The sequence below is a fragment of the Somniosus microcephalus genome, chromosome 18, assembly GCF_052327205.1.
Source record: "Somniosus microcephalus isolate GS21.2 chromosome 18, FLI_Smic_1.0, whole genome shotgun sequence".
In the NCBI taxonomy this organism is placed as follows: Eukaryota; Metazoa; Chordata; class Chondrichthyes; order Squaliformes; family Somniosidae; genus Somniosus; species Somniosus microcephalus.
In genome coordinates, this window is record NC_141004.1 from 54,442,087 (window position 1) to 54,464,332 (window position 22,246).

Genomic DNA, 22,246 nt, shown 5'->3' on the forward strand with positions numbered 1-22,246 from the left:
CACAAACTGTGGTCCATTGTCAGAGCAAATCTGTTCAGGCAGCCCATTCCTGGCGAATATGGTTCGCAAAACTGTGATAGTTTTTTCCGTGGTGGTTGAGGACATTTTTATTACCTCTGGCCACTTTGAATGTGCATCCACCGCAATTAAAAACATCGAGTCCATGAAGGGACCAGCAAAGTCAATGTGCACCCGTTGCCATGGAGATGAGGGCCACTCCCATGGATGCAGAGGAGCTTGTGGTGGGGCGTTTTGGACCTTCTGGCATCCTGCACAGCTCTTGGTCATCTCTTCGATTTCTCTATCGATTCCCGGCCACCACACAAACGCTCTGGCTAAGTTCTTCATTTTTACCCCACCCAGATGACCCTCATGAAGCTCATTGAGTACTCTATCCGTCAACTTAGGTGGAATTACTACTCTGGATCCACACATCAAGGTTCCTCTGCACACTGACAGCTGTTCTCTTCTCGGCGAGAATGCTGGCAGCAGTGGTTCGCCATGTGCTGGCCATCCCTTCACTGTTAAATCATAGACCCGTGATAGTGTCGGGTCATTCCGTGTTTCCTTTTCTATGTTTGCATTCGTCACAGGGAGACATTCGACTATGGTCGAGTGGAATAACTCCATTGGATCCACTGCAAGGTCTTCTTCTTCCACCGTTGGCAACGGTAGGCGTGACAATCCATCAGCATTTTCATGCTGTTTAGTTCCTTTGTACTCGATGTCATATTGGTGTGCCCCTAGGAAAAGGGACCATCTCTGCAGCCGTTGTGCCGTCATTATCGGTATGCCCTTCTGAGGGTTGAAAATGGAGACAAGAGGTTGATGATCGGTTAGTAGAGTAAATTTTTGACCGTGCAGGTAGTGATTGAACTTCTTCATCCCCCACACTAGGCTGAGGGCCTCTCTGTCAATCTGGGCATAGTTACGCTCGGCAGAAGTTAACGAGCGTGACGCAAAAGCTATCGGCCTCTCTAAACCATCAAGGAATTTATGTGACAGTACCGCCCCAATGCCGTAGGGAGACGCATCACACGCCAGCCTGATTGGCAGTGCTGGGTTGTAGTGAGCCAATACTTCCCTTGAAGTGATTAAGTCCTTACTCTTCTGAAAAGCACGCTTACAATCCTCGTTCCATTTCCATGCTACCCCCGTTCGTAGCAGGGCGTTCAGTGGGTGCAGAATTGTCGACAAATTCGGCCAAAACTTATGATAGTAATTCACCAACCCGAGGAATGACCTCAGTTGCGACACATTTTCAGGCACTGGGCCTTAACAACCGCTTCAATTTTGTCAGGGGACTTATGTAACCCCTCTTCATCAATCACGTGGCCACAATACGATATCTGTTTCTTAAAAAATTCGCACTTGGGACGGTTGGCTCGCAGCCCATGTTCCCGTAGTCTAGTGAGCACCTGTTCTAGGTTGTTAAGGTGTTCACTGTCATCTTCACCTGTTACAAGGATGTCGTCCAAGTAACACTGAGTCCCCGGAATCCCTTGCAGGACTTGTTCCATCGCTCTTTGCCATATCGCCAGAGCCGATGCTACTCCGAATACCAGTCGATGATACTGGTAAAGACCTTTGTGAGTGTTTATCGTGAGATACTTCCTAGAGGACTCTTCAACCTCCATCTGCAAATATGCTTGTGCTAGGTCAATTTTTGTAAAACGCTTCCATCCAGACAGTGAGGCGAAGATGTCTTCTATCCTTGGAAGAGGATATTGTACTGTGTGAAGGACTGGGTTCACCGTCACCTTGAAATCCCCACAGATGCGAATCTTCCTTGGCTCCCCGGACTTATTGCTCAACGTTTTCTTCATGACAGGAACGATGGGTGTCGCCCACTCGCTCCAGTCGACCTTAGACAACACGCCCGCCTTCTCCAGATTCTCCAGCTCTGCCTCGACGGCTGGGCGAATTGCATATGGTACCGGTCTTGCTTTGAAAAACTTGGGAACTGCATTCTCTTCTATTTTTATCGAGGCGGTTACGCCTTTAAGCGTGCCCAGTTCTTGTTGAAATACCTCTTTGGCGTTAGCTAAGATTGTTGACAATCGTCCAGGAGTGACGTCTTCATCTTTTTTACCGTCCACCGTCATTGCATGAATGGAATGCCAATCTAAGTTTATCTTCCTGATCCATTCCCGTCCCAATAACGGTGGTCCACCATTTGGCAGTATGTAGAGATACAATTTCCGTATTTTCTTGCCATTGTATTCGACAGGCACCCTTATTTTTCCTCTGGGGTATACCTTTTGCCCCGTATATGTCGTCAATACGATGGATGTCTCTCTCAAGGGTATGTGTGAAAATAGCCGCTCGTAGTCTCGTCGATTCATGACGGTTAGCGCTGATCCTGTATCCAATTCCATTTTAACTTGGGACCCTGCTATCGTGAGGGTGACCCAAATGGTTCGGTGATCCTCTTTTGCAATTACATTGTGAAGTTTGAGACAGCTTAGTCTCCTGTTTCCGGATTCACTATCGCTCATCTGGTCTTCGGAACTACTGTCCGTCATCTTTTGTACTTTCTTGTACGGTTCCTTAGTAGCCTTTTTGTTGTCGCTGGTCTTCTTCCCAGACCTGCAAACTCGTGCAATGTGTCCAATCTTCCCGCATTGTCTGCATATTTTGTCTTTGGACCAGCAGTCCTTCTGGTCATGGTTAGTTCTGCCGCAGCGATAACATTTTGCAAATCCCCGTGTCATTTCGTGGGTGCCGTATTCCTGTGGTTTTTGTTGAATTTCTGCAGCTCCCCTGGCTGCTGCTTCATACAATACTGCCACGCTGAAAGCCTTATCTAGCGTCAGCTCTTTTTCTGAGAGTAACTTCTTCTGTGTTCCTTCACTCAGGAGTCCACAGACAAATTTGTCCCGTAGGGTATCTGCCAGTCCTGCTCCGAACTGGCAGTGCTTTGATAGCTTGCGTAGTTCCGTAAGATACTCAGCATTGCTCTCATCTTTGTGCTGAGTTCTCCTGTGGAATTTAAATCTTTCTGCTATCAACAGTGGTGCAGGGTTTAAGTGTTCCTGTAGGACAGCAACAATTTCGTTAAAACTCTTCGCCTTCGGTTTGGCTGGAGTAATCAGGTCCCGCAATAGGCCGTATGTTCTAGCGCCCATTAAGTTTAGCAATATCGATGCCTTTTTCCCCTCCGCTATTTCGTTTGCCTCGAAATATACCTCGACTCTTTCCACATACGTGGTCCAGTCCTCTAATGTATTATCAAAAGCAGTGATACAGCCAGTCTTCGGCATCTTGCAAATCTAAAATGGCGCCTCCCGCGCTTTGCCTTCTTCCCCGATTTAACAAAATGGCGCCTCCCGCGCTTTGCCTTCTTCCCCGCTGTTGTTAGTGCTGCTTTCCACGGTTTCTTGCGTGTTAAATATTGATTCTTTTTCTTTTATTATTTTCCCGTCGTGGAGCGGACCCTCTGGGACACTTCCCTCCCTCTTCTTAGGTCCGAACGCTGCCTGGCTTCGAAGCACCGGCCACGCCCTGTGTGCTCCACCCTCTCTCTCTCTCTTTGCTTCCCGACTCGCTGCCCGGCCCCGTTGAAAAGCCACCCGATCGAGCTTCAGCCCGCCGCAGCCCAGGAAGGATCAGAGCACTACCTGCCACCAGCCCGATTAGCTGGGAAACCACAGACCAAGGAACCCAGCCTGGCTCTGGACAGTCTCTCCTGCAAGTTTTCAAACCGATGATTGACGGTCGACGCCCGTTTCTCGAGTTTCTTTGGACTCTATTTTTTTTTTCTTTCTTCTGGCTCCGACCTTCAACAACGTCGTCTGAGGTGCTGCCGAGTTGCAGGTAAGTTCGTTTCTTACTCGTCACCAGTGTTAAGTCCGTGAATGATTGAGACACGGACCAGCAGGAGTGAAAACAAACAAGTCTTTACTGGTGGAATTCTATCGTGAAAACTAACAAACAGAAGCTCTCTAGCGCCTTTTATACAGGGGTGGTCACTGCCGGTACTGCAGTCTGAGACCAGTTATTCTCTTAAAGGTACATACACAACAATAGGATAGAAGGCAGGAGAGATTAAGAGACATTAAGAGATATTCAAGGCAAAAGGAGATGGTAATGGGACAGGTTAAGAAACAAAGGATGGCTCTAGATGAAGTGTAAATTGTGCTGGCAGAATGAAAGACAGCTGCCATGTGGGAGAGAAGAACAGAAGGCACAAACAAAAAGTGTGGATAAAAAATATATATATGTTAGGGGCCAGGTTATGATCAGAAATTGTTGAACTCTATGTTGAGTCCAGAGGGCTGTAAAGTGCCTAATCAAAAGATGAGGTGCTGTTCCTCGAGCTTACGCTAAGCTTCCGTGGAACAATGCAAGAGGCCGAGGACGGTGAGGTCAGAGTGGGAATGGAGCGGTGAATTAAAGTGACAGGCGCCGGGTCCACCTTACAGACTGAATGGAGGTGTTCCGCAAAGTGGTCACCCAATCTGCGTTTGGTCTCCCCAATGTAGAGGAGACCACAACGTGAGCAACGAATACAGTATACTAGATTGCTGACCTCTGGTCAGTGGGCTTGTAGTGAATGTTTGTCGATAACCTATCCCCAGAGATGGAGACGGAGAAATCGAGGAAGGGAAGGGAAGAGTCAGAGATGGACCATGTGAAGATGAGGGAAGGGTGGAAATTGGATGCAAAGTGAATTAAATTATCTAGTTCAGGGCGAGAGCAGGAAACAGCACCAATACAGTCATCAATGTATCGGAAAAAGAGGTGAGGGAAGGGACCCAAGTAGGACTGGAACAAAGAATGTTCCACATATCCCATGAAAAGGCAGGCATAGCTAGGACCAATGCGGGTTCCCATAGCAACACCTTTGATTTGGAGGAAGTGAGTGGAGTCAAAGGAGAAGTTGTTCAATGTGAGAACAAGTTCAGCCAGGCGGAGGAGGGTGGTGGTGGATGGGGATTGATTGGGCCTCTGTCCAAGGAAGAAGCGGAGCGCCCTCAGGCCATCCTGGTGGGGGATGGAGGTGTAGAGGGATTGTACGTCCATGGTGAAAAGGAGGCGGTTGGGGTCAGGAAACTGGAAACTGTTAAAGTGGCGGAGGGCGTCGGAAGAGTCACGGATGTAGGTGGGAAGAGACTAGACAAGGGGAGAAAAAATAGAGTTGAGATAGGAAGAGATAAGTTCCGTGGGGCAAGAACAGGCTGAAATGATGGGTCTACCAGGGCAGTCCTGTTTGTGGATCTTGGGAAGGAGGTAGAAGCGGGCTGTGCGGGGTTGGGGAACTATGAGGTTGGCGGCCGTGGGAGGAAGATCCCCAGAGGAGATGAGGTTAGTGACAGTCTTGGAAACGGTGGCTTGATGTTCGATAGTGGGGTCATGGTCCAGGTGGAGGTAGGAGGAGGTGTCGGAGAATTGGCGTTCAGCTTCCGCTAGTTAGAGGCCAGTTCGCCAAACAACAACAGCACCACCCTTGTCAGCAGGTTTAATGACAATGTCAGGGTTGGATCTGAGAGAATGGAGTGCTGCAAGTTCAGAGGGAGGTAGGTTGGAGTGAGAGAGGGGAGGCAGGAAAAATGGAGACGGCCGAAGTCACGCCGGCAGTTTGAGATGAAAAGATCTAGAGAGGGTAAGAGGCCAGAGGGAGGGGTCCAGGTAAAACTGGACTTTGTACTAGAGAAGGTTTGTTGCCTTTTCAAGTTTAAAAAAATGTAAACCCATTCCCTGACTTAACTTCTGACCAAGAGGGGAGATATTCAATGCATGGCAGTCCATTTTGCACCTGAACAAACGGGCGCCCCGGAGTTGCATCTTGGCCACCCCCATTGACACCCAAGGCCTACCCTGATGCCATATTCAGCCAGGCCTGTAAATGGGCAAGCAGCCTGCCTGCCTAAAACAGGAATACGGCTACTTTACTGTGCAAATCAGGGTCCTCTGCCAGCAGTAAGACTCCGATACAAAATTCAGGTACAAATGGGTGGAGCTTGTGCCACGCAAGCTCTGCCTAGTTGTACCAGATCTTGGGCGGTCTACCCAACAGTCCTTAAAGGGACTATTGTAGGTCACTCAAAAGACAGGAAGTTGGAAGTGTGTGTGGAAATGCAGGAAAGAAATGCAGATATTGACATGAGTACTCTGTTTTGATGGAAAGTTTATTTGACTTGTTTTGCATAAAATATAAGCAGAAGCCATTGAATGTATGAGTAATCAATAATTTAGGAGCCAAATATTTCCCTTAAGTAATTGTTCCCATAGTTTACAGGAACAGATGTTTTCAGGAAGTGCTTAGGTTCCTCATAAATGTTATCGTATTTAGTTATTGCAGTGCTGTATCTATTGTAGGGACAGCCTGTTTGTTATAGATGGTACATCACCGAAAGACTCTTCTATTCATTTGGGGTTTTTGCGATCTAGTTATCTTCAAAAATATCCGAAAAGTTTAATACAGATGGCATTATAAACCCTACTAATGATGAGCAAGAGAATAGTTTCTGCCATGTGCGTGTGCTACATTCACAACTGAAGGAATATAAGATCTACTGAGCAGAGAAGCAATGTAGGTCAACAAAAGAAGACAAAACAATAATGTGTGATGGAGATAGGAATGGTGCTGTCCTTTCATCTCAGACCTGTGAGCTTAAATCCAGCTCACACTATCGGGACCGAAAACTTTTCTTTAACTGCGTTAAGAGTTCTGAGTGAAATGAACTTTGACGCTTTCAATCCAATTCCAAGCAGATACAAATCCGGCCAAGCTGGATCCATCATAAGTGCCTAGAGTTTATGTGGAGGGGATGACGATCTTCTAAGATTTGTATTTTAGGTTCACAGTTAGGGAAATATTGAGAGAGCTTTACTCTGCTGCTAAAGGTGTATGCCAACAGTCAGCGTTTAAAGCTGACAATCAGGGCTGGATATTGATTGAGGAGGCATGTAGGAGGCGGGACTACAACTTTCGGGGTTGTAGTCCCGCCTCCATCGAGTTGTGGCCAACCCACGCGATTTTCACTTGATTGACCTTGTTGAGCCCACCCAGCGGGCTCAGCAGGCCAATTAAGGGCCACCCGGCAACAGGTGATGTCACAGATTGATAATTTCATCTGTCAAAAGCTTTTGACAGATTAAATATCAGCGTTTGACAGCTCTTTGAAGCTGTCAAACACTGACAATCTGTACTCCAAGTTAATTCCTTCCTCTCAGGCTGATTTAGAGATCTCTCCAGAACAGAAAGCTGAATGCTGCAACTTTTGACAGCTCGCGGCCATTCTGCTTTCTGTGCCGGTGAGATGAGGGACTCCCGAGACCTGAAGGAAGGAAGGCTGTAAAAGTAAGTAAATGTAAGTAAAACTTCTTTAAACACTTTACACATACCAAACACACTTACCTCTGAACTCATGCACCCATCACTCACCTGAACACCGGACATCTCGAACCCTCCAAGCCCTTCAGCCCGACGGTCCAGGCAGTTAATTGGCACTAATCCCCTTCCCGCCTCGGGGAGGCGGGTCCCAGCACAGGTCGGGTATCCGCCTCCTTTGAAACTGGCATGGAGGCGGGTTGGGGGCGGGATGGGTTCGTGCCCCCCGATTTCGAGATTTTAACCCCCCAATCCTGCCTCCACGGCCCAATGAAAATCCTGCCCTCAGTGTTTGAACCCATGTTTTAATAAATCAAATACTTGCACGAGGATTGGAGGTTGTCCTTTTCATAACAATCAGGTTCATTGGGAAGCAGGACTGGAGGCCACCAGAGCCAGCCAATGAAATGTTATTTCTAGTTTGTTTGTGCGGTCTTAGTAGAGGCCCCTTTGTTATCATGCAGCAACCAGCCATATTACAGCAATCAACATACAGGGAGTAACATGAGGAGCCACATTAATAATCAATGAGTACAATTGATTGCAGATCCCAGGCTGGAGAGTTTCTGTTCAATTCACCTCAGCTCCCCCTGCTTGGTCCAGCAACCCACATTTGCTTGTACTTTATCTCTTTTTAATGATAACAGTGTGCAATGTTTTTTAATAAAACCTTTTTGACAGGGTCAATAGAGCAGCCGAGGCTAGGAATGATGCTTCGTGATAATATTGGACAAATGATTCATGCATGCATAGGACCTTCTTCTAATGTTTTATTTTTGTTTTTAATGTGTCAGCTATTCAGTTAAAAAAGTCATAAATGTTTCCACTAGCAAAATACTGGAAATCCGAAATAACAACAGAAAACGCTGGAAAAACTCAGTAGGTCAGGCAGCATCCGTGGAGAGAGAAACAGAGTTAACATTTCAGGTCGATGACCCTTCGTCAGAACTTCTTCTGAACAGTTCTGATGAAAGGTCATCGACCTGAAACTTTGGGCTAGATTTTCGGGGAGCCGTCAGGTGGGGTTTTAGGGGTGTGGGGGGGGGGAAATCCCGACTTTGGGGGTCCCGACACCATCCCGCCCAAAACCCTGCCCCACGTAAGTTTCAGGGGTGGTGGGTACCCGCCCCGCACTGGGACCTGCCGAAACCAGGCGGGAAGGGATTAGTGCCACTTAACTGCCTGTTAACAGGTAGTTAACAGGCAGTTTTTAGCCTAATCCCCATTTTGAGGGGTTTTGTGTGGGTTTCCCGACAGCTCCAAACCACGCCAGGTTAGAGCAGGCGGGCCGTCGGGTTGAATGAGTTGGAGGGGTTGCGATGTCGGCACTCAGGTGAGTGATGGGTGCATGAGTGTAAAGGTAAGTGTGTTGGTGTGTCTAAAGTGTGTAAAGAACTTTTACTTACCTTTACTTACCTTCACAGCCTTTCTTCCTCTAGGCGTCGGGAGCGCATCACTCAGCCGGAACTGAAAGCTGAACGGCTGCGGTCTGTGAAAAGTGACAGCCTTCAGCTTTTAGTGCTGCTGAGATTTCTAACTGAGTCTGCGTAGAAGGACTCAGCTTAGAAATCAGAGTGTCAGTGTTTGACAGCTTCAAACAGCTGTGAGACACTGATATTTCATCTGTCAGAAATCTTGACAGATGAAATTGCAGTCTGTGATGTCACCTGTTGCCGGGTGGCCCTTAATTGGCCTGCTGAGCCCGCTGGGCGGGCTCAACAAGGTCAATCAAGGGAAAATCACGCGGATTGGCCGGACGTCGAAGTAGGCGGGTCAACAACCCAAAAGGGGAAGTCCCACCTTCTTCCCGACAGGTTCCACAAAATCGACCCCATTAACTCTGTTTCTCTCTCCACAGATGCTGCCTGACCTGCTGAGTATTTCCAGCATTTTCTGTCATTTCTAGCGTTGTTTTAAGGTGATAAAAATAAAAAATGTATTTAATGTGTAGGAAGTTGATCAGCGTGAAGAGGAAGAGAGAGGTGAACTTTTTCATGTGACCTTTCATTGGAACTCAATTTGAAGGTTCCATTGCTATGATGGTGACTGCCTCTCATTGACTCAGCACTGAAATCTTTCCTCCATCATTCCGAAATCCACCACTGCTGCATCCTCTGCTTTTTGTTTAGTTTAGCTTTTTTGCTTACAATAAAAGTGATTGGATCAAAAGCGGCTAAATGGAGTTAAGGTACAGATCAGCCATGATCTAATTGAATGGCAGAACGGGCTCGAGGGGTTGAATGGCCTCCTCCCGTTCCTGTGTGTATCTGAGAGAAAACACAAAAACAATAACAGCAGAGAAAGGTTTAGCTTAAAGGAAGGAAATCCCAGAAAGGACAGTGCCGTCATGTAAGGAAGATGGGGAGTTCTAGATAACAGTCCCGATTTTAACTGTCCTCACCTGGCGGAAACTGTGCGCGGGGGTAGTTAAAATGAGGGCCAGTCACTTACCCCCTCTGATTCCGCTGCCTTCCCTCTGGGTCCCAATATTAACCCGCTCTTTCGAGCTGAAGAGCAGGACACCCACAGAAAGGCAGTAGGTCCTCCTTTAAATATGCAGATGGGGTCCGATGATGCCATCGTTAAGATCGGCCGGGCCGCCACATCCCCAGGCTCCTTGGGTTTTCCACCCGCTTTGGGGCTCACACCCACCGTACCTGCCCCTCCTTTAAAATCGGGGCTAATGAGTCTTGAATTTAGATATAGTGGGGGTGAAATTTGACGTGGGTGGGGTCAGAACGCAGGCAGAATCGCATTAAACCATACTCCCAATATTCTATTGAACTCAATGGAACTGAATATCGGGTGCTGCTTATAATAGGCGACCAATGCAAAACTGTTCGTTTCAGGTCCCCGTCCATGTCCAGTTTCACCCCCTGTGTGTATTGCATTGATGTTTAGTGAAAAAGGAAGATGCAACTCAGTTTAAAAATCTCTTGTCAGTTTATTCAAAAATTGTAAGTGCGGCCTGATTTTCTGTCTGAGGTATTATAATTTGTATTAGTTTTGTTCAGGACATTGCATTTTATACCTTAAACATGCAAGAGGGAGGGAATAATTGTAAGGCAGATTATTTGATATCTGGGACTACTGATTCCTTGACAAAATGTCCACTTTCTAACTGTTTGCTTATTCGATAACTGCAGTGTGGTTGGTTCAACAATATCACTTTGTGGTCACTCCCAAGCCTAATTCAGGCAGTAAGATGGAGTAATAGAATAAGGAAAGATAACAAATTCAAAGAATCAAAGGGCTGGATTTTCCCAGCAGAGGCAGGTTCCCGTTGGGTTCGCTGGGCGGCGGGTTCCGGTCCCACTGCCGGTTTCAGCCGCACTGAGATAAGGATTTTCATTTAACTGGGCTTGTGCACGTTACTCGGCCCAATCAGTGGGTTCCGGTCTGTTGCTCGCCTCTGCTGATATCTTCGATTCAGCTGTATTTAAGGGGCCCATGCAGCCTTTGGGTTTTACTCACTTTCTGATGCTCCTCAGTGGTATTGTCTGCGAGATGACTGCTGCAAGAACCAAAGCTTCTCCCTGTTTTGATGATGACTCCCTCCATGCTCTTGTGGAGGGAGTGAGAGGATGCAGGGAGGTTCTGTTCCCCTCGAACGGACGAAGGAAGCCTCCTCAGCAAACCAAGGCAGCCTGGCTGCAAATTGCTGAGGAGGTTAGTGCCAGGTCTTTGTGTGGTCGCACCTGGGCTCAGTGCAGGAAAAGGTTCAATGACCAGCTACGCACAGCAAAAGTGAGTCTAACATCACACTTACCTTCAATCTGCTCCCCATCTCCTCTCATCACCAGCACTCTGCATTGTCAACCTACTCCTGCACATCCCACTTTACCCTTACATCCCTTGCACCCTTAACCATCCCTCTCTCTCTATGTACAGAATCACTTCACCATTCTACTATGCACCCCTCACACTCGCTATCACTGTTATGTAATGACAACAACTAACAACGCACAGGGAGGGACCTTGGTATTGGCACCTCACTCCATCTTTGTCTCCCTCTAAGCATCTATGCTATGGATTCTCTACACTCACTCCAACATTCTCGCTCAAACTCCACTTGTGTCCCTCATTGCAGGAAAAGAGAGCCCACAATAAGAGGGAGAGGGGGAGTACTGGAGGAGGGCCACCTTCCATGGCACATTTAACCAATGCTGAGGAGGCTGCTATCAAGATCGTCGGAGGTGCAGAGGAGCTGGAAGCAGGTGATGGAGAGACGGGTGCAGTAGAGCAAGCTGGTGACAGAACAGATTTGCAGCCATCTCATTTAGATTTCATGAGTGACTGATATGGCATCTGATGTTCATACAGATTGAGTTCTGATCATCTGCACAATGTGATGTGTCTGCTATGTTAATATCACATGTCTAACTCATGCCTTCATGTCAGCTGTGCCTCATATGGTAGCACACTCGCCCCTGAGTCAGAAGGTTGTGGGTTCAAAGTCTCACTCCAGGGACTTGAGCACATAAAGCTAGGCTGACACTCCAGTGTAGTGCTGAGGGGGTGTTGCACTGTCGGAGGTGCCGTCTGTCGGATGAGACATTAAACCGAGGCCCCGTCTACTCTTTCAGGTGGACATAAAAGATCCCATGGCACTATTTCGAAGAAGAGCAGGGGAGTTATCCCCGGTGTCCTGGTCAATATTTATCCCTCAATCAACATAACAAAAACAGATTATCTGGTCATTATCACATTGCTGTTTGTGGGAGCTTGCTGTGCACATATTGGCTGCCACGTTTCCCACATTACAACGGTGACTCCACTTCAAAAGTACTTCATTGGCTGTAAAGCGCTTTGAGACGTCCGGTGGTCGTGAAAGGCACTATATAAATGCAAGTCTTTCTATTTTTTTCTTTTTCTTTACTCCCCCACAGGACCATCGAGAGCCCCCCTCCCCACTGTCCAGGAGGAAGAGCCGGACGACTCCTCAGAGGAAGCTGCAGCCTCTGAGGGAGCAGCATCACCAGAAATGAGTGCACCCAGCACCAGCGCAGACACTCACACCTCGGTGGGTCCTTTGCGAGATAGAGTAGTGTTGTCACCTGGTGTATCACAGCTCACAAGTGAGCATCAGCAGATGGTGGAGACAGGGACAGCAGTGGAGAGTCCTCGTTGGAGGCCGCAGGACACTCCTAGCTCTGTTCAGCTGCATGTGGACCCTGTGCCTTCGGGTCCATCCAGAAAGAGAGCGGTGCTGGAGCTTCAGGATCAAGTGCAGGAGTCTCCGACAGGGTTTGCAACCACGGCAACTGCGAGTGTGCAGAGAATGGTGGAGTCCATGTCAAACATGAGCAATGCCATGGTGCACTCATTGGCGAATGTAGGTGCTGCCTTGGAAAGGATGGCAACCTCCATGGAGGACTTAAATTGCCAGACACAGCAGAACATGGTAACACTTCTAAATAGATGGTCATCTATGGAGGATAGATGGGCATCTATTGAAGAGAGAAACCAGAGGTTCATGGACGTCCTTGTTATGAGGAATGTCAGTACAGATACCGGTCCTCATGGCCCCACTGACATGCAGCAAGGTGCACTCCTGCTACTTGCGAGCACTGAAGTGCGGGTGACCCATGAGAGGGATGTTGATGGTCAACAACAAGGAAGTGTGGACTCCTCTCCAAGCATTCACACTCCCATGCCACTGCGGAGCCCTCAGTCAGAGCCCCAGATTCCTCACCCAACTGAGATGGCCGTCTCAGCTCCTGCACAGCCGCAGGAGGAGCAGACTGTTGCAGAGCCCTCCCAGGCTCCCAAACCCAGAGGACGTCCACCAAAGGCATCTAAGCAGGCGCAGCAGAGAAGAGAGTAAGCTGCCTCTACATATGCTGAAGCCGCAGGGGAAGCACCACGTAGAAGCACGCGTAAGAGAAAGTTAACACACAAATAGTCACAAGGGTAGTCACTTGAGTGTTTTGATATCAAACAAAATTACGTTTGTCATCATTATTTCAATTGTATTAAAGAAATGCGATGTCAAAGATTCAAAGAGTTGGCCTATGTGTGCTCAGAAATGGAAGTGGCACAGTGAGGGGTGAAGGCGTCTTTCATCTGTAGTGATGGTGGGGAGAGTGATAGGAATGCGGTTTATTGTGCAGATGCTGCATGGTGTGTTAAGAAGATCGTGCAAACACTCATATCCATGTGCCATCCACATGTGTTTGCTGCGTAAAGTTACGCGAATCTGGCATGGATTAGGCCACCCCTTGCCTCATGGCCAGCAATGTACCCGCGTGCTGGTGGAACTGGCACATCCGCATCCGCAAGGTCTTCCTCATCTGCTGCCTCATCCAGCTCTTCCTCCTCCTCCTCTTCTGAGGAGGCTGAGCCACTTGTTCCTCAGGCAGCACTAAGCCACGCTGCTGTGCGATGTTGTGCAGGGCACAGCAGACCAATATGATTCTGGAGACCCTGGCTGGTGCATACTGTAGGACTCCACCAGATCTTTCCAGGCATCAGAATTGCATTTTGAGCAAGCCGATGGTTTGCTCTATGATGCTTCTGGTGGAGGTGTGGCTCTCATTGTAACGCTCCTCAGCTTCGTTTGATGGCCTCCTCATCAGTGTCATTAGCCACATCTTCAGGGGCTAGCCCTTGTCTCCAAGGAGCCATCTGGAAAGTTGGGTTGGTGGATTGAAGAGCTGAGGCACAGTGGACTGCCGCAGGATGAATGAGTCATGGCAACTGCCAGGGAACTTGGCGCAAATATGCATAATGTTCTTCCTGTGGTTACACACCTGCAAAATGTGTTCCAAAACCTCAAAACAGCTGGGTTGTGATGGGGTGCCCTAATGGCCACGTGTGTGCAGTGTATGATGCCCTGCACCCTTGGGAAGCCTGCCATATTTGCAAAGCCAACCGCACGCACGGTTACACTTGCTCCATCTGTGGAGAAGTGGATGTAATTGTGCGACGTGGCAAAGAGGGCATCGGTTACCTGCGTGATGCAACTGTGTGTGGCCAACTGGGAAATGCCGCTGATGTCTGCTGCTGATCCCTGGAAGGACCCTGAAGCAAAGAAGTTGAGTGCGGTGGTGACTTTGACAGACACTGGTAAGGAGTGTCCACCCACTCCTCTGGGCTCCAGGTGTTGGTGCAGCATTGTGCAGATGTCAGTGACTACCTCTCGCGAAAGTCTCAGCCTCCTTTGGCACAGCTGCTCACTCATGTTGAGGAAGCTCATCCTCTGCCTGTAAACCCTCTGTTGGGGCTTTCTCCTGCAGCGACGTGCAGCCCTGCGCTGACACCCTCTGCCCTGTGCAGCATCAGGTGGCTGAGCAGGAGGTTGGTGTTCCTGTTGTTGCTGCTGCTGGTGTGCTTGGTTCTGCTGCTGCCGCGGCTGCTCTTCCTCCGATTCTGAGGACCAGGATGAGAGGTTATAAATGGTTCCTGTTATGTATTGTGTGTTCTCCTCCCACCTGTGGTGGCGCGTGTTACAGCAGATAAATGGTTGGGTGTTCTCTTGGTTAAGTTTAGCTCTCTTTGTTTTGTCATCGACATGCATTTGTAGATAAGCCTGGCATAAGTCTATTTTGTTGAACTTTTGCCCTCTGGCCAGGCCCGTAAAAAGATCATCAATGAGGGGAAGAGGGTACTGTTCCGCAGACAGCACCGGGTTAATAGTCACTTTAAAATCCCCGCAGATTCGAACAGATCCATCCTTTTTCAGGACAGGAACAATGGGTGTGGCCCATTTGCTCACGCTCACAGGCTCCAGGACTCCATTCTCGACTAAGGCCTCCAAGTTAGCCTCAACTTTTGGCCTAATTGCATAGGGTACAGGTCGGGCTTTGTGAAACTTCGGCTTGCTGTCAGGTTTAATGTCCAGTCCCACGCTGATCTTTTTCATGCTCCCAAGTTCCCCATTGAAGAGCTCTGCATGTTTGTTTAACACTGCAGTCAGACCTGACTCCCCTTTTGACATCACGCGGACTGCAGGCCAGTCCAGTGTGATTTTCTCTGGCCACGCACGTCCCAGTAGCGATGGGTAATTTCCCTTTACCACATATAGTGGCAGTTTTGCAGTCTGTCCATTCAATTTAACTGTCACCTCAATGGCGCCTCTCATGGCCACAGGTTCACCGGTATACGTCTTTAGCACAATGTTTGTTGGCTGAAGGGTAAGATGCTTTAGCATTTTGTTGTAGACAGTGTCTGAAACAAGGGACATCGCCGCGCCTGTGCCCACCTCCATCTGCACTGATTTTCCCTCCACCAGTGGTGACACCCAGTAGCCATTTGAACCACCTGCAACCGTCAGTATGTGCACCTCTTCCTCCTCAGAGGTGTCGCTCCCCTCTGTTTTGCTTGTTCCATCATACTGCACTGAATGAACACTCTTTTTCCTCTCTTGTCCAAATACAGACATTTTGCTTCCATGCTTCCCAGCTCTGTCTGTTCTTTTTTTACCTCTACAGGCGCGTTCAATGTGACCCTTTTTGCCACAATTTCAGCATTCCAGCTCCGTACACCAGCGGTCATTAGCGTGATGGCCCGTTTTCCCACAACGGTAACACGTGCCGTTCCGCGCACCTTTAGGCTCAGACGACATCTTGTGAACTCTCCCTGTTGAACTCAACTGGTGAGCCTCCTTTTTCGCCATCTCCATGGAGACACTAACTTCAATGGCCTTTTCAAGAGTAAGGTTGTCCTCAGTAAGAAGGCGCTTCTGTGTGGCTGCACTTTGCAGACCACACACAAGTCTGTCTCTCATGGTGTCATTCAGCACCTCCTTGAACTGGCAGTGTTCCGACAACCTTTTTAAAGCAGCAATAAACATCGTCACTGATTTCCCCTCCTCTTGATTCCGTTTGTGAAATCTAAATCTCTCAGCAATAACCAGAGGTTTTGGTGAAAAATGTGCTCCAAGAATTTCCACTAGTTGCTTATATGTTTTAGTTCCTGGCTTATCTGGCTGCACAAGGCTGCGAAGTAAATTGAATATCTTCGGCCCCATTACACTCAAAAAGGTAGGCACGACCTTTTCGTTTGCCACCGCATTCGCCAAGACAAAATAGTCAAAACGTTCCGTATAAGCGCTCCATTGCTCCACATTTTCATCAAAATCACCGATGTTTCCTAATATAGTAGCCATCTCACGTTTCAGATTTAAATTTCTGTTTACTCACTGCACCCGTAACGTACGCAGATTCATCCACTCCTCGTCGCCACTTTGTTACATCAGTTGCTATGTCAAGGCAAAACATGGAAATGGACTGAACTGTGCAACGAAGCTTTCGCCCAAGCAAAGAAAGTATTGCTGAAATCGGAGGTCCTGACACACTTTGACCCAAAGCTACCCGTGCAGCTAGCATGTGATGCGTCACCATATGGTGTGGGAGCAGTCATATCCCACATCATGCCTTCGGGTGAAGAGAAACCTATCGCCTTCGCATCACGCACCTTGAACAAGGCCGAGAGTAACTATGCGCAGATCGAGCGCGAGGCCTTGGGAATCGTTTTTGGAATTCGAAAATTTCATCAGTACCTGTTTGGGAGAAGGTTCACACTCCTGACGGACCACCGTCCATTGACTTCAATCTTCGGGCCCCACACCAGAATTCCGTCTCTCGCTGCAAACAGGATGCAAAGGTGGGCTTTACTGTTGTCAGGACACACATACGACATCAAATATCGTAAATCAGACTTGCACGGCAACGCAGATGGTCTCTCGAGGCTACCCTTGCCTGTTACTCCCCCAGAGCCTCATCAGATAGACATCTTCTACTTTAGACAAGTGGAGGGAGCACCTGTCACTGCAGTTCAGGTGCGAAGGTACACCCGCAATGATCCAGTCCTGTCTGAGGTAATGGACGATGTCATTCAAGGGAGAGCTATAGGAGATTCTCCTAGTTTGAAACCTTACGTTTCAAAAAGAAACGAGCTCTCCGTCCAGGCAGGTTGTCTTCTTTGGGGACGCCGTGTCATCATTCCGCCACCTCTGAGGGAACCTATACTGCAACAACTTCATACAGGCCACAGTGGGGTGGTTCGGATGAAGGAAATGGCAAGAAGCTACTTCTGGTGGCCAGGTCTTGATGGGAATATTGAGGAGAAAGCCAAAACATGTTCCCCATGTCAAAGGGTCCGGAATGTTCCACAGCTGGCAACCCTACACCCCTGGAATTGGCCTGCAGAAGTGTGGCAGCGAGTACATGTGGACTTCGCCGGTCCTTTCGAAGAGAAGATGTTTATGGTGGTTGTGGACGTTCGTAGCAAGTGGCCGGAGGTCGTTGTGAAGAAGTCTACCATGGCAGAGAAAACAGTTGAGAAACTTGGTGAGATGTTCAGCCGTTATGGCTCACCGGAACAACTCGTAAGTGACAACGGTCCACAATTTGTATCACAGGAGTTTGCAACCTTCCTGCATGTGAATGGTGTCCAACACATCAGGTCTGCGCCCTATCATCCCTCTACTAACGGACAGGCAGAAAGGTTCGTGCAAACTTTGAAGCACACCTTGAAGGCATCGCAAGGTCAGGGCTCAATCCACCAACTTCTGAACAGCTTCCTGTTGTCCTACAGGAACGAGCCGCATGCCACAACCAAAACTTCTCCCGCTTCGCTCATGATGAAGAGGCAGTTGCGGACAAGTTTTGACTTACTCAAACCTCCAAGGGCAGAGCAGGTTGTCCATCGTCAACAACAAGCTCAAGTTGAAAAGAGAGAGAAAAGAGCCAAGGAGAGACGGTTTCATCCGGGAGAGCACGTCCTAGCTCGAAACTACAACACTGGACTGAAATGGGTTCCTGCTACGGTGATTGCGCAGACGGGCCCTGTGTCTTACACGGTTGAGACTGCTGAGGACGTCGTCTGGAGAAGACACACAGATCAACTGTTGCTAGGAGCAGAGATAGCCACAGAGGCTCCAACGGCTGGTTGGCCTGAACTGTTTCCGGATGATACCGCAAACCAGCATCCTTTGCCACAGTGCTCTTCTCCAACACAGGAAGTCAAAGAGACTGTTCCACCTGTGCAAACTCCTGACTTTCGACTGACACAGGCACCTTCTCTATCTAGGCCTGTGTCAACGCCTACTGCTGTGGAAGCCAGCGATGACCGCCGGTATCCTGTCAGAGAGCAGCGGCCTCCAAGACGCTTGGATCTGTAGGCTTAGTGACTTACCCACAAGACTGGGGCAGAATAAACCCCAGGGTAAAGTCAGGGTTTGAGGCAGTCTACCTCTACCCTTGGTTAGTTGAGTGCATTGAAAGTAACTTACCTGTTGAGGAATAATGTGGACCTTTCATTTAAGAGGGGAGGAATATGTTATGTATTGTGTGTTCTCCTCCCACCTGTGGTGGCGCTGTCACAGCAGATAAATGGTTGGGTGTTCTCTTGGTTAAGTTTAGCTCTCTTTGTTCGGAACTCTCCAGAACTTCCCTTTCCCTTCGAATAAAGCACTTCATGTTTGAATCTCTGAGTTCTGAGTTCTAATTGTGTCTAGGTAAAAAGGTACCGACACAACAGTTCCCATTCCACTGGTATATATGTCAGTTGAGTAAGAGATGTTATAAGCGCTCAGTTAATGTGGGGAGAGGATATTCCAAGGAGGTCACAGTGCATAGGGATCTCAGATTAAACACTTACAAACTCAATAGACCTGCAAAATGTGTTCCAACACCTCAAAACAGACAGTTCTGGATCTGAAAGTCAGCCATTTTACAGGTCCGCTTTAATGCTGCAGGTGCAGCTGTCAACTATTCAGCTATTTGCTAAACCCGGCACAATCAGCTGGCGTGTTTGTCGCTTGACGTGCAACACGCTGAAAATGTTCCAAAATGGAAAAAGCCTATCAAAATAGGAATATCCAGGCAGTTAACAAGCTGCCTTAGTGGCTCTCCCGCCGCTTGGTGTCGTTAACAAGCTGCCTTAGTGGCTCTCCCGCCGCTTGGTGTCGTTAACAAGCTGCCTTAGTGGCTCTCCCGCCGCTTGGTGTCGGGTCTGATTGGAACTCGCGTGGAGGCGGAATGGTGGCAGGTTCGCAACCCGCCATCAATCATTTTGATTTTAACTCTGGACCCGCCTCTAAACCCGCCCTCTGAAAGCTGCCAAAATCGAGGCCGAGATTGCCCATTAGAACCAGCCAGATCCATAGTGGATGCCATTAGCTAATGTAACTGAATATTCTGCAAAAATTGAATTAGACATGACTACATTTTTCACAGGTGCAATCCCAATTGCTTTCTCATGCAAGCCTTACATCCACCCAGATGGAAGTAGAAATGTCAGTATCTACCTGAACGGTCCTTCGTGTTATTGGAAAGATGAACATCTGGATGGTATGAATCAGGCCAAGGAACTTCCAGCTGCATTCATGCCAACACGATGCTACAATCCTGCAATTGAGCATGTGCAGAAACTGATCTGATAACTCTAACACACCTCAATTCACTATCGATTTACTCTGTTTGTCAGGGACTATTTCCTTGTGTGCAAGTGAGAAAATTCAGTGATAGGACAAGAGCTTCTTGGGAAATCCCAACCAGCACTTACCACAAGCCAACCTGTCAATATTTATTTTAGCAACATGCTCCATAGCTTCTACAGGGACCCTCTTCCCGACCCCAATAGAGTCTGTCTCTGGGGCTTCTATAAAGGTCCTGCTCCCTCTGCTCCTTTAGAATCCTATTTCCAGCTCCTTTCTCAGGCAGATTGAAATTCTCATTCCTCACCTGATTGAGAGACACACTCCAGGACTGACCCCACTCCCTGACACTCCAGGACTGACCCCACTCCCTGACACTCCAGGACTGACCCCACTCCCTGATACACTCCAGGACTGACCCCACTCCCTGACACACTCCAGGACTGACCCCACTCCCTGACACTCCAGGACTGACCCCACTCCCTGACACACTCCAGGAGTGACCCCACTCCCTGACATACTCCAGGACTGACCCCACTCCCTGACACTCCAGGACTGACCCCACTCCCTGACACTCCAGGACTGACCCCACTCCCTGACACTCCAGGACTGACCCCACTCCCTGACACTCCAGGACTGACCCCACTCCCTGACACTCCAGGACTGACCCCACTCCCTGACACTCCAGGACTGACCCCACTCTCTGACACTCCAGGACTGACCCCACTCCCTGACACTCCAGGACTGACCCCACTCCCTGACACTCCAGGACTGACCCCACTCCCTGACACTCCAGGACTGACCCCACTCCCTGACACTCCAGGACTGACCCCACTCCCTGAGACTCCAGGACTGACCCCACTCCCTGACACTCCAGGACTGACCCCACTCTCTGACACTCCAGGACTGACCCCACTCCCTGACACTCCAGGACTGACCCCACTCTCTGACACTCCAGGACTGACCCCACTCTCTGACACTCCAGGACTGACCCCACTCTCTGACACTCCAGGACTGACCCCACTCTCTGACACTCCAGGACTGACCCCACTCTCTGACACTCCAGGACTGACCCCACTCCCTGACACTCCAGGACTGACCCCACTCTCTGACACTCCAGGACTGACCCCACTCCCTGACACTCCAGGACTGACCCCACTCCCTGACACTCCAGGACTGACCCCATTCTCTGACACTCCAGGACTGACCCCACTCCCTGACACTCCAGGACTGACCCCATTCTCTGACACTCCAGGACTGACCCCACTCCCTGACACTCCAGGACTGACACCACTCCCTGACACTCCAGGACTGACCCCACTCCCTGACACTCCAGGACTGACCCCACTCCCTGACACTCCAGGACTGACCCCACTCCCTGACACTCCAGGACTGACACCACTCCCTGACACTCCAGGACTGACCCCACTCCCTGACACTCCAGGACTGACCCCACTCCCTGATACACTCCAGGACTGACCCCACTCCCTGACACTCCAGGACTGACCCCATTCTCTGACACTCCAGGACTGACCCCACTCCCTGACACTCCAGGACTGACCCCACTCCCTGACACTCCAGGACTGACCCCACTCCCTGACACTCCAGGACTGACCCCACTCCCTGACACTCCAGGACTGACCCCACTCCCTGACACTCCAGGACTGACCCCACTCTCTGACACTCCAGGACTGACCCCACTCCCTGAGACTCCAGGACTGACCCCACTCCCTGACACTCCAGGACTGACCCCACTCCCTGACACTCCAGGACTGACCCCACTCTCTGACACTCCAGGACTGACCCCACTCCCTGATACACTCCAGGACTGACCCCACTCTCTGATACACTCCAGGACTGACCCCACTCTCTGACACTCCAGGACTGACCCCACTCCCTGACACTCCAGGACTGACCCCACTCCCTGACACTCCAGGACTGACCCCACTCCCTGACACTCCAGGACTGACCCCACACCCTGACACTCCAGGACTGACCCCACTCCCTGACACTCCAGGACTGACCCCACTCCCTGACACTCCAGGACTGACCCCACTCCCTGACACTCCAGGACTGACCCCACTCTCTGACACTCCAGGACTGACCCCACTCCCTGACACTCCAGGACTGACCCCACTCCCTGATACACTCCAGGACTGACCCCACTCCCTGACACTCCAGGACTGACTCCACTCCCTGATACACTCCAGGACTGACCCCACTCCCTGACACTCCAGTACTGACCCCACTCTCTGACACTCCAGGACTGACCCCACTCCCTGACACTCCAGGACTGACCCCACTCTCTGACACTCCAGGACTGACCCCACTCCCTGACACTCCAGGACTGACCCCACTCTCTGACACTCCAGGACTGACCCCACTCCCTGACACACTCCAGGACTGACCCCACTCCCTGACACTCCAGGACTGACCCCACTCCCTGACACTCCAGGACTGACCCCACTCCCTGACACTCCAGGACTGACCCCACTCCCTGACACACTCCAGGACTGACCCCACTCCCT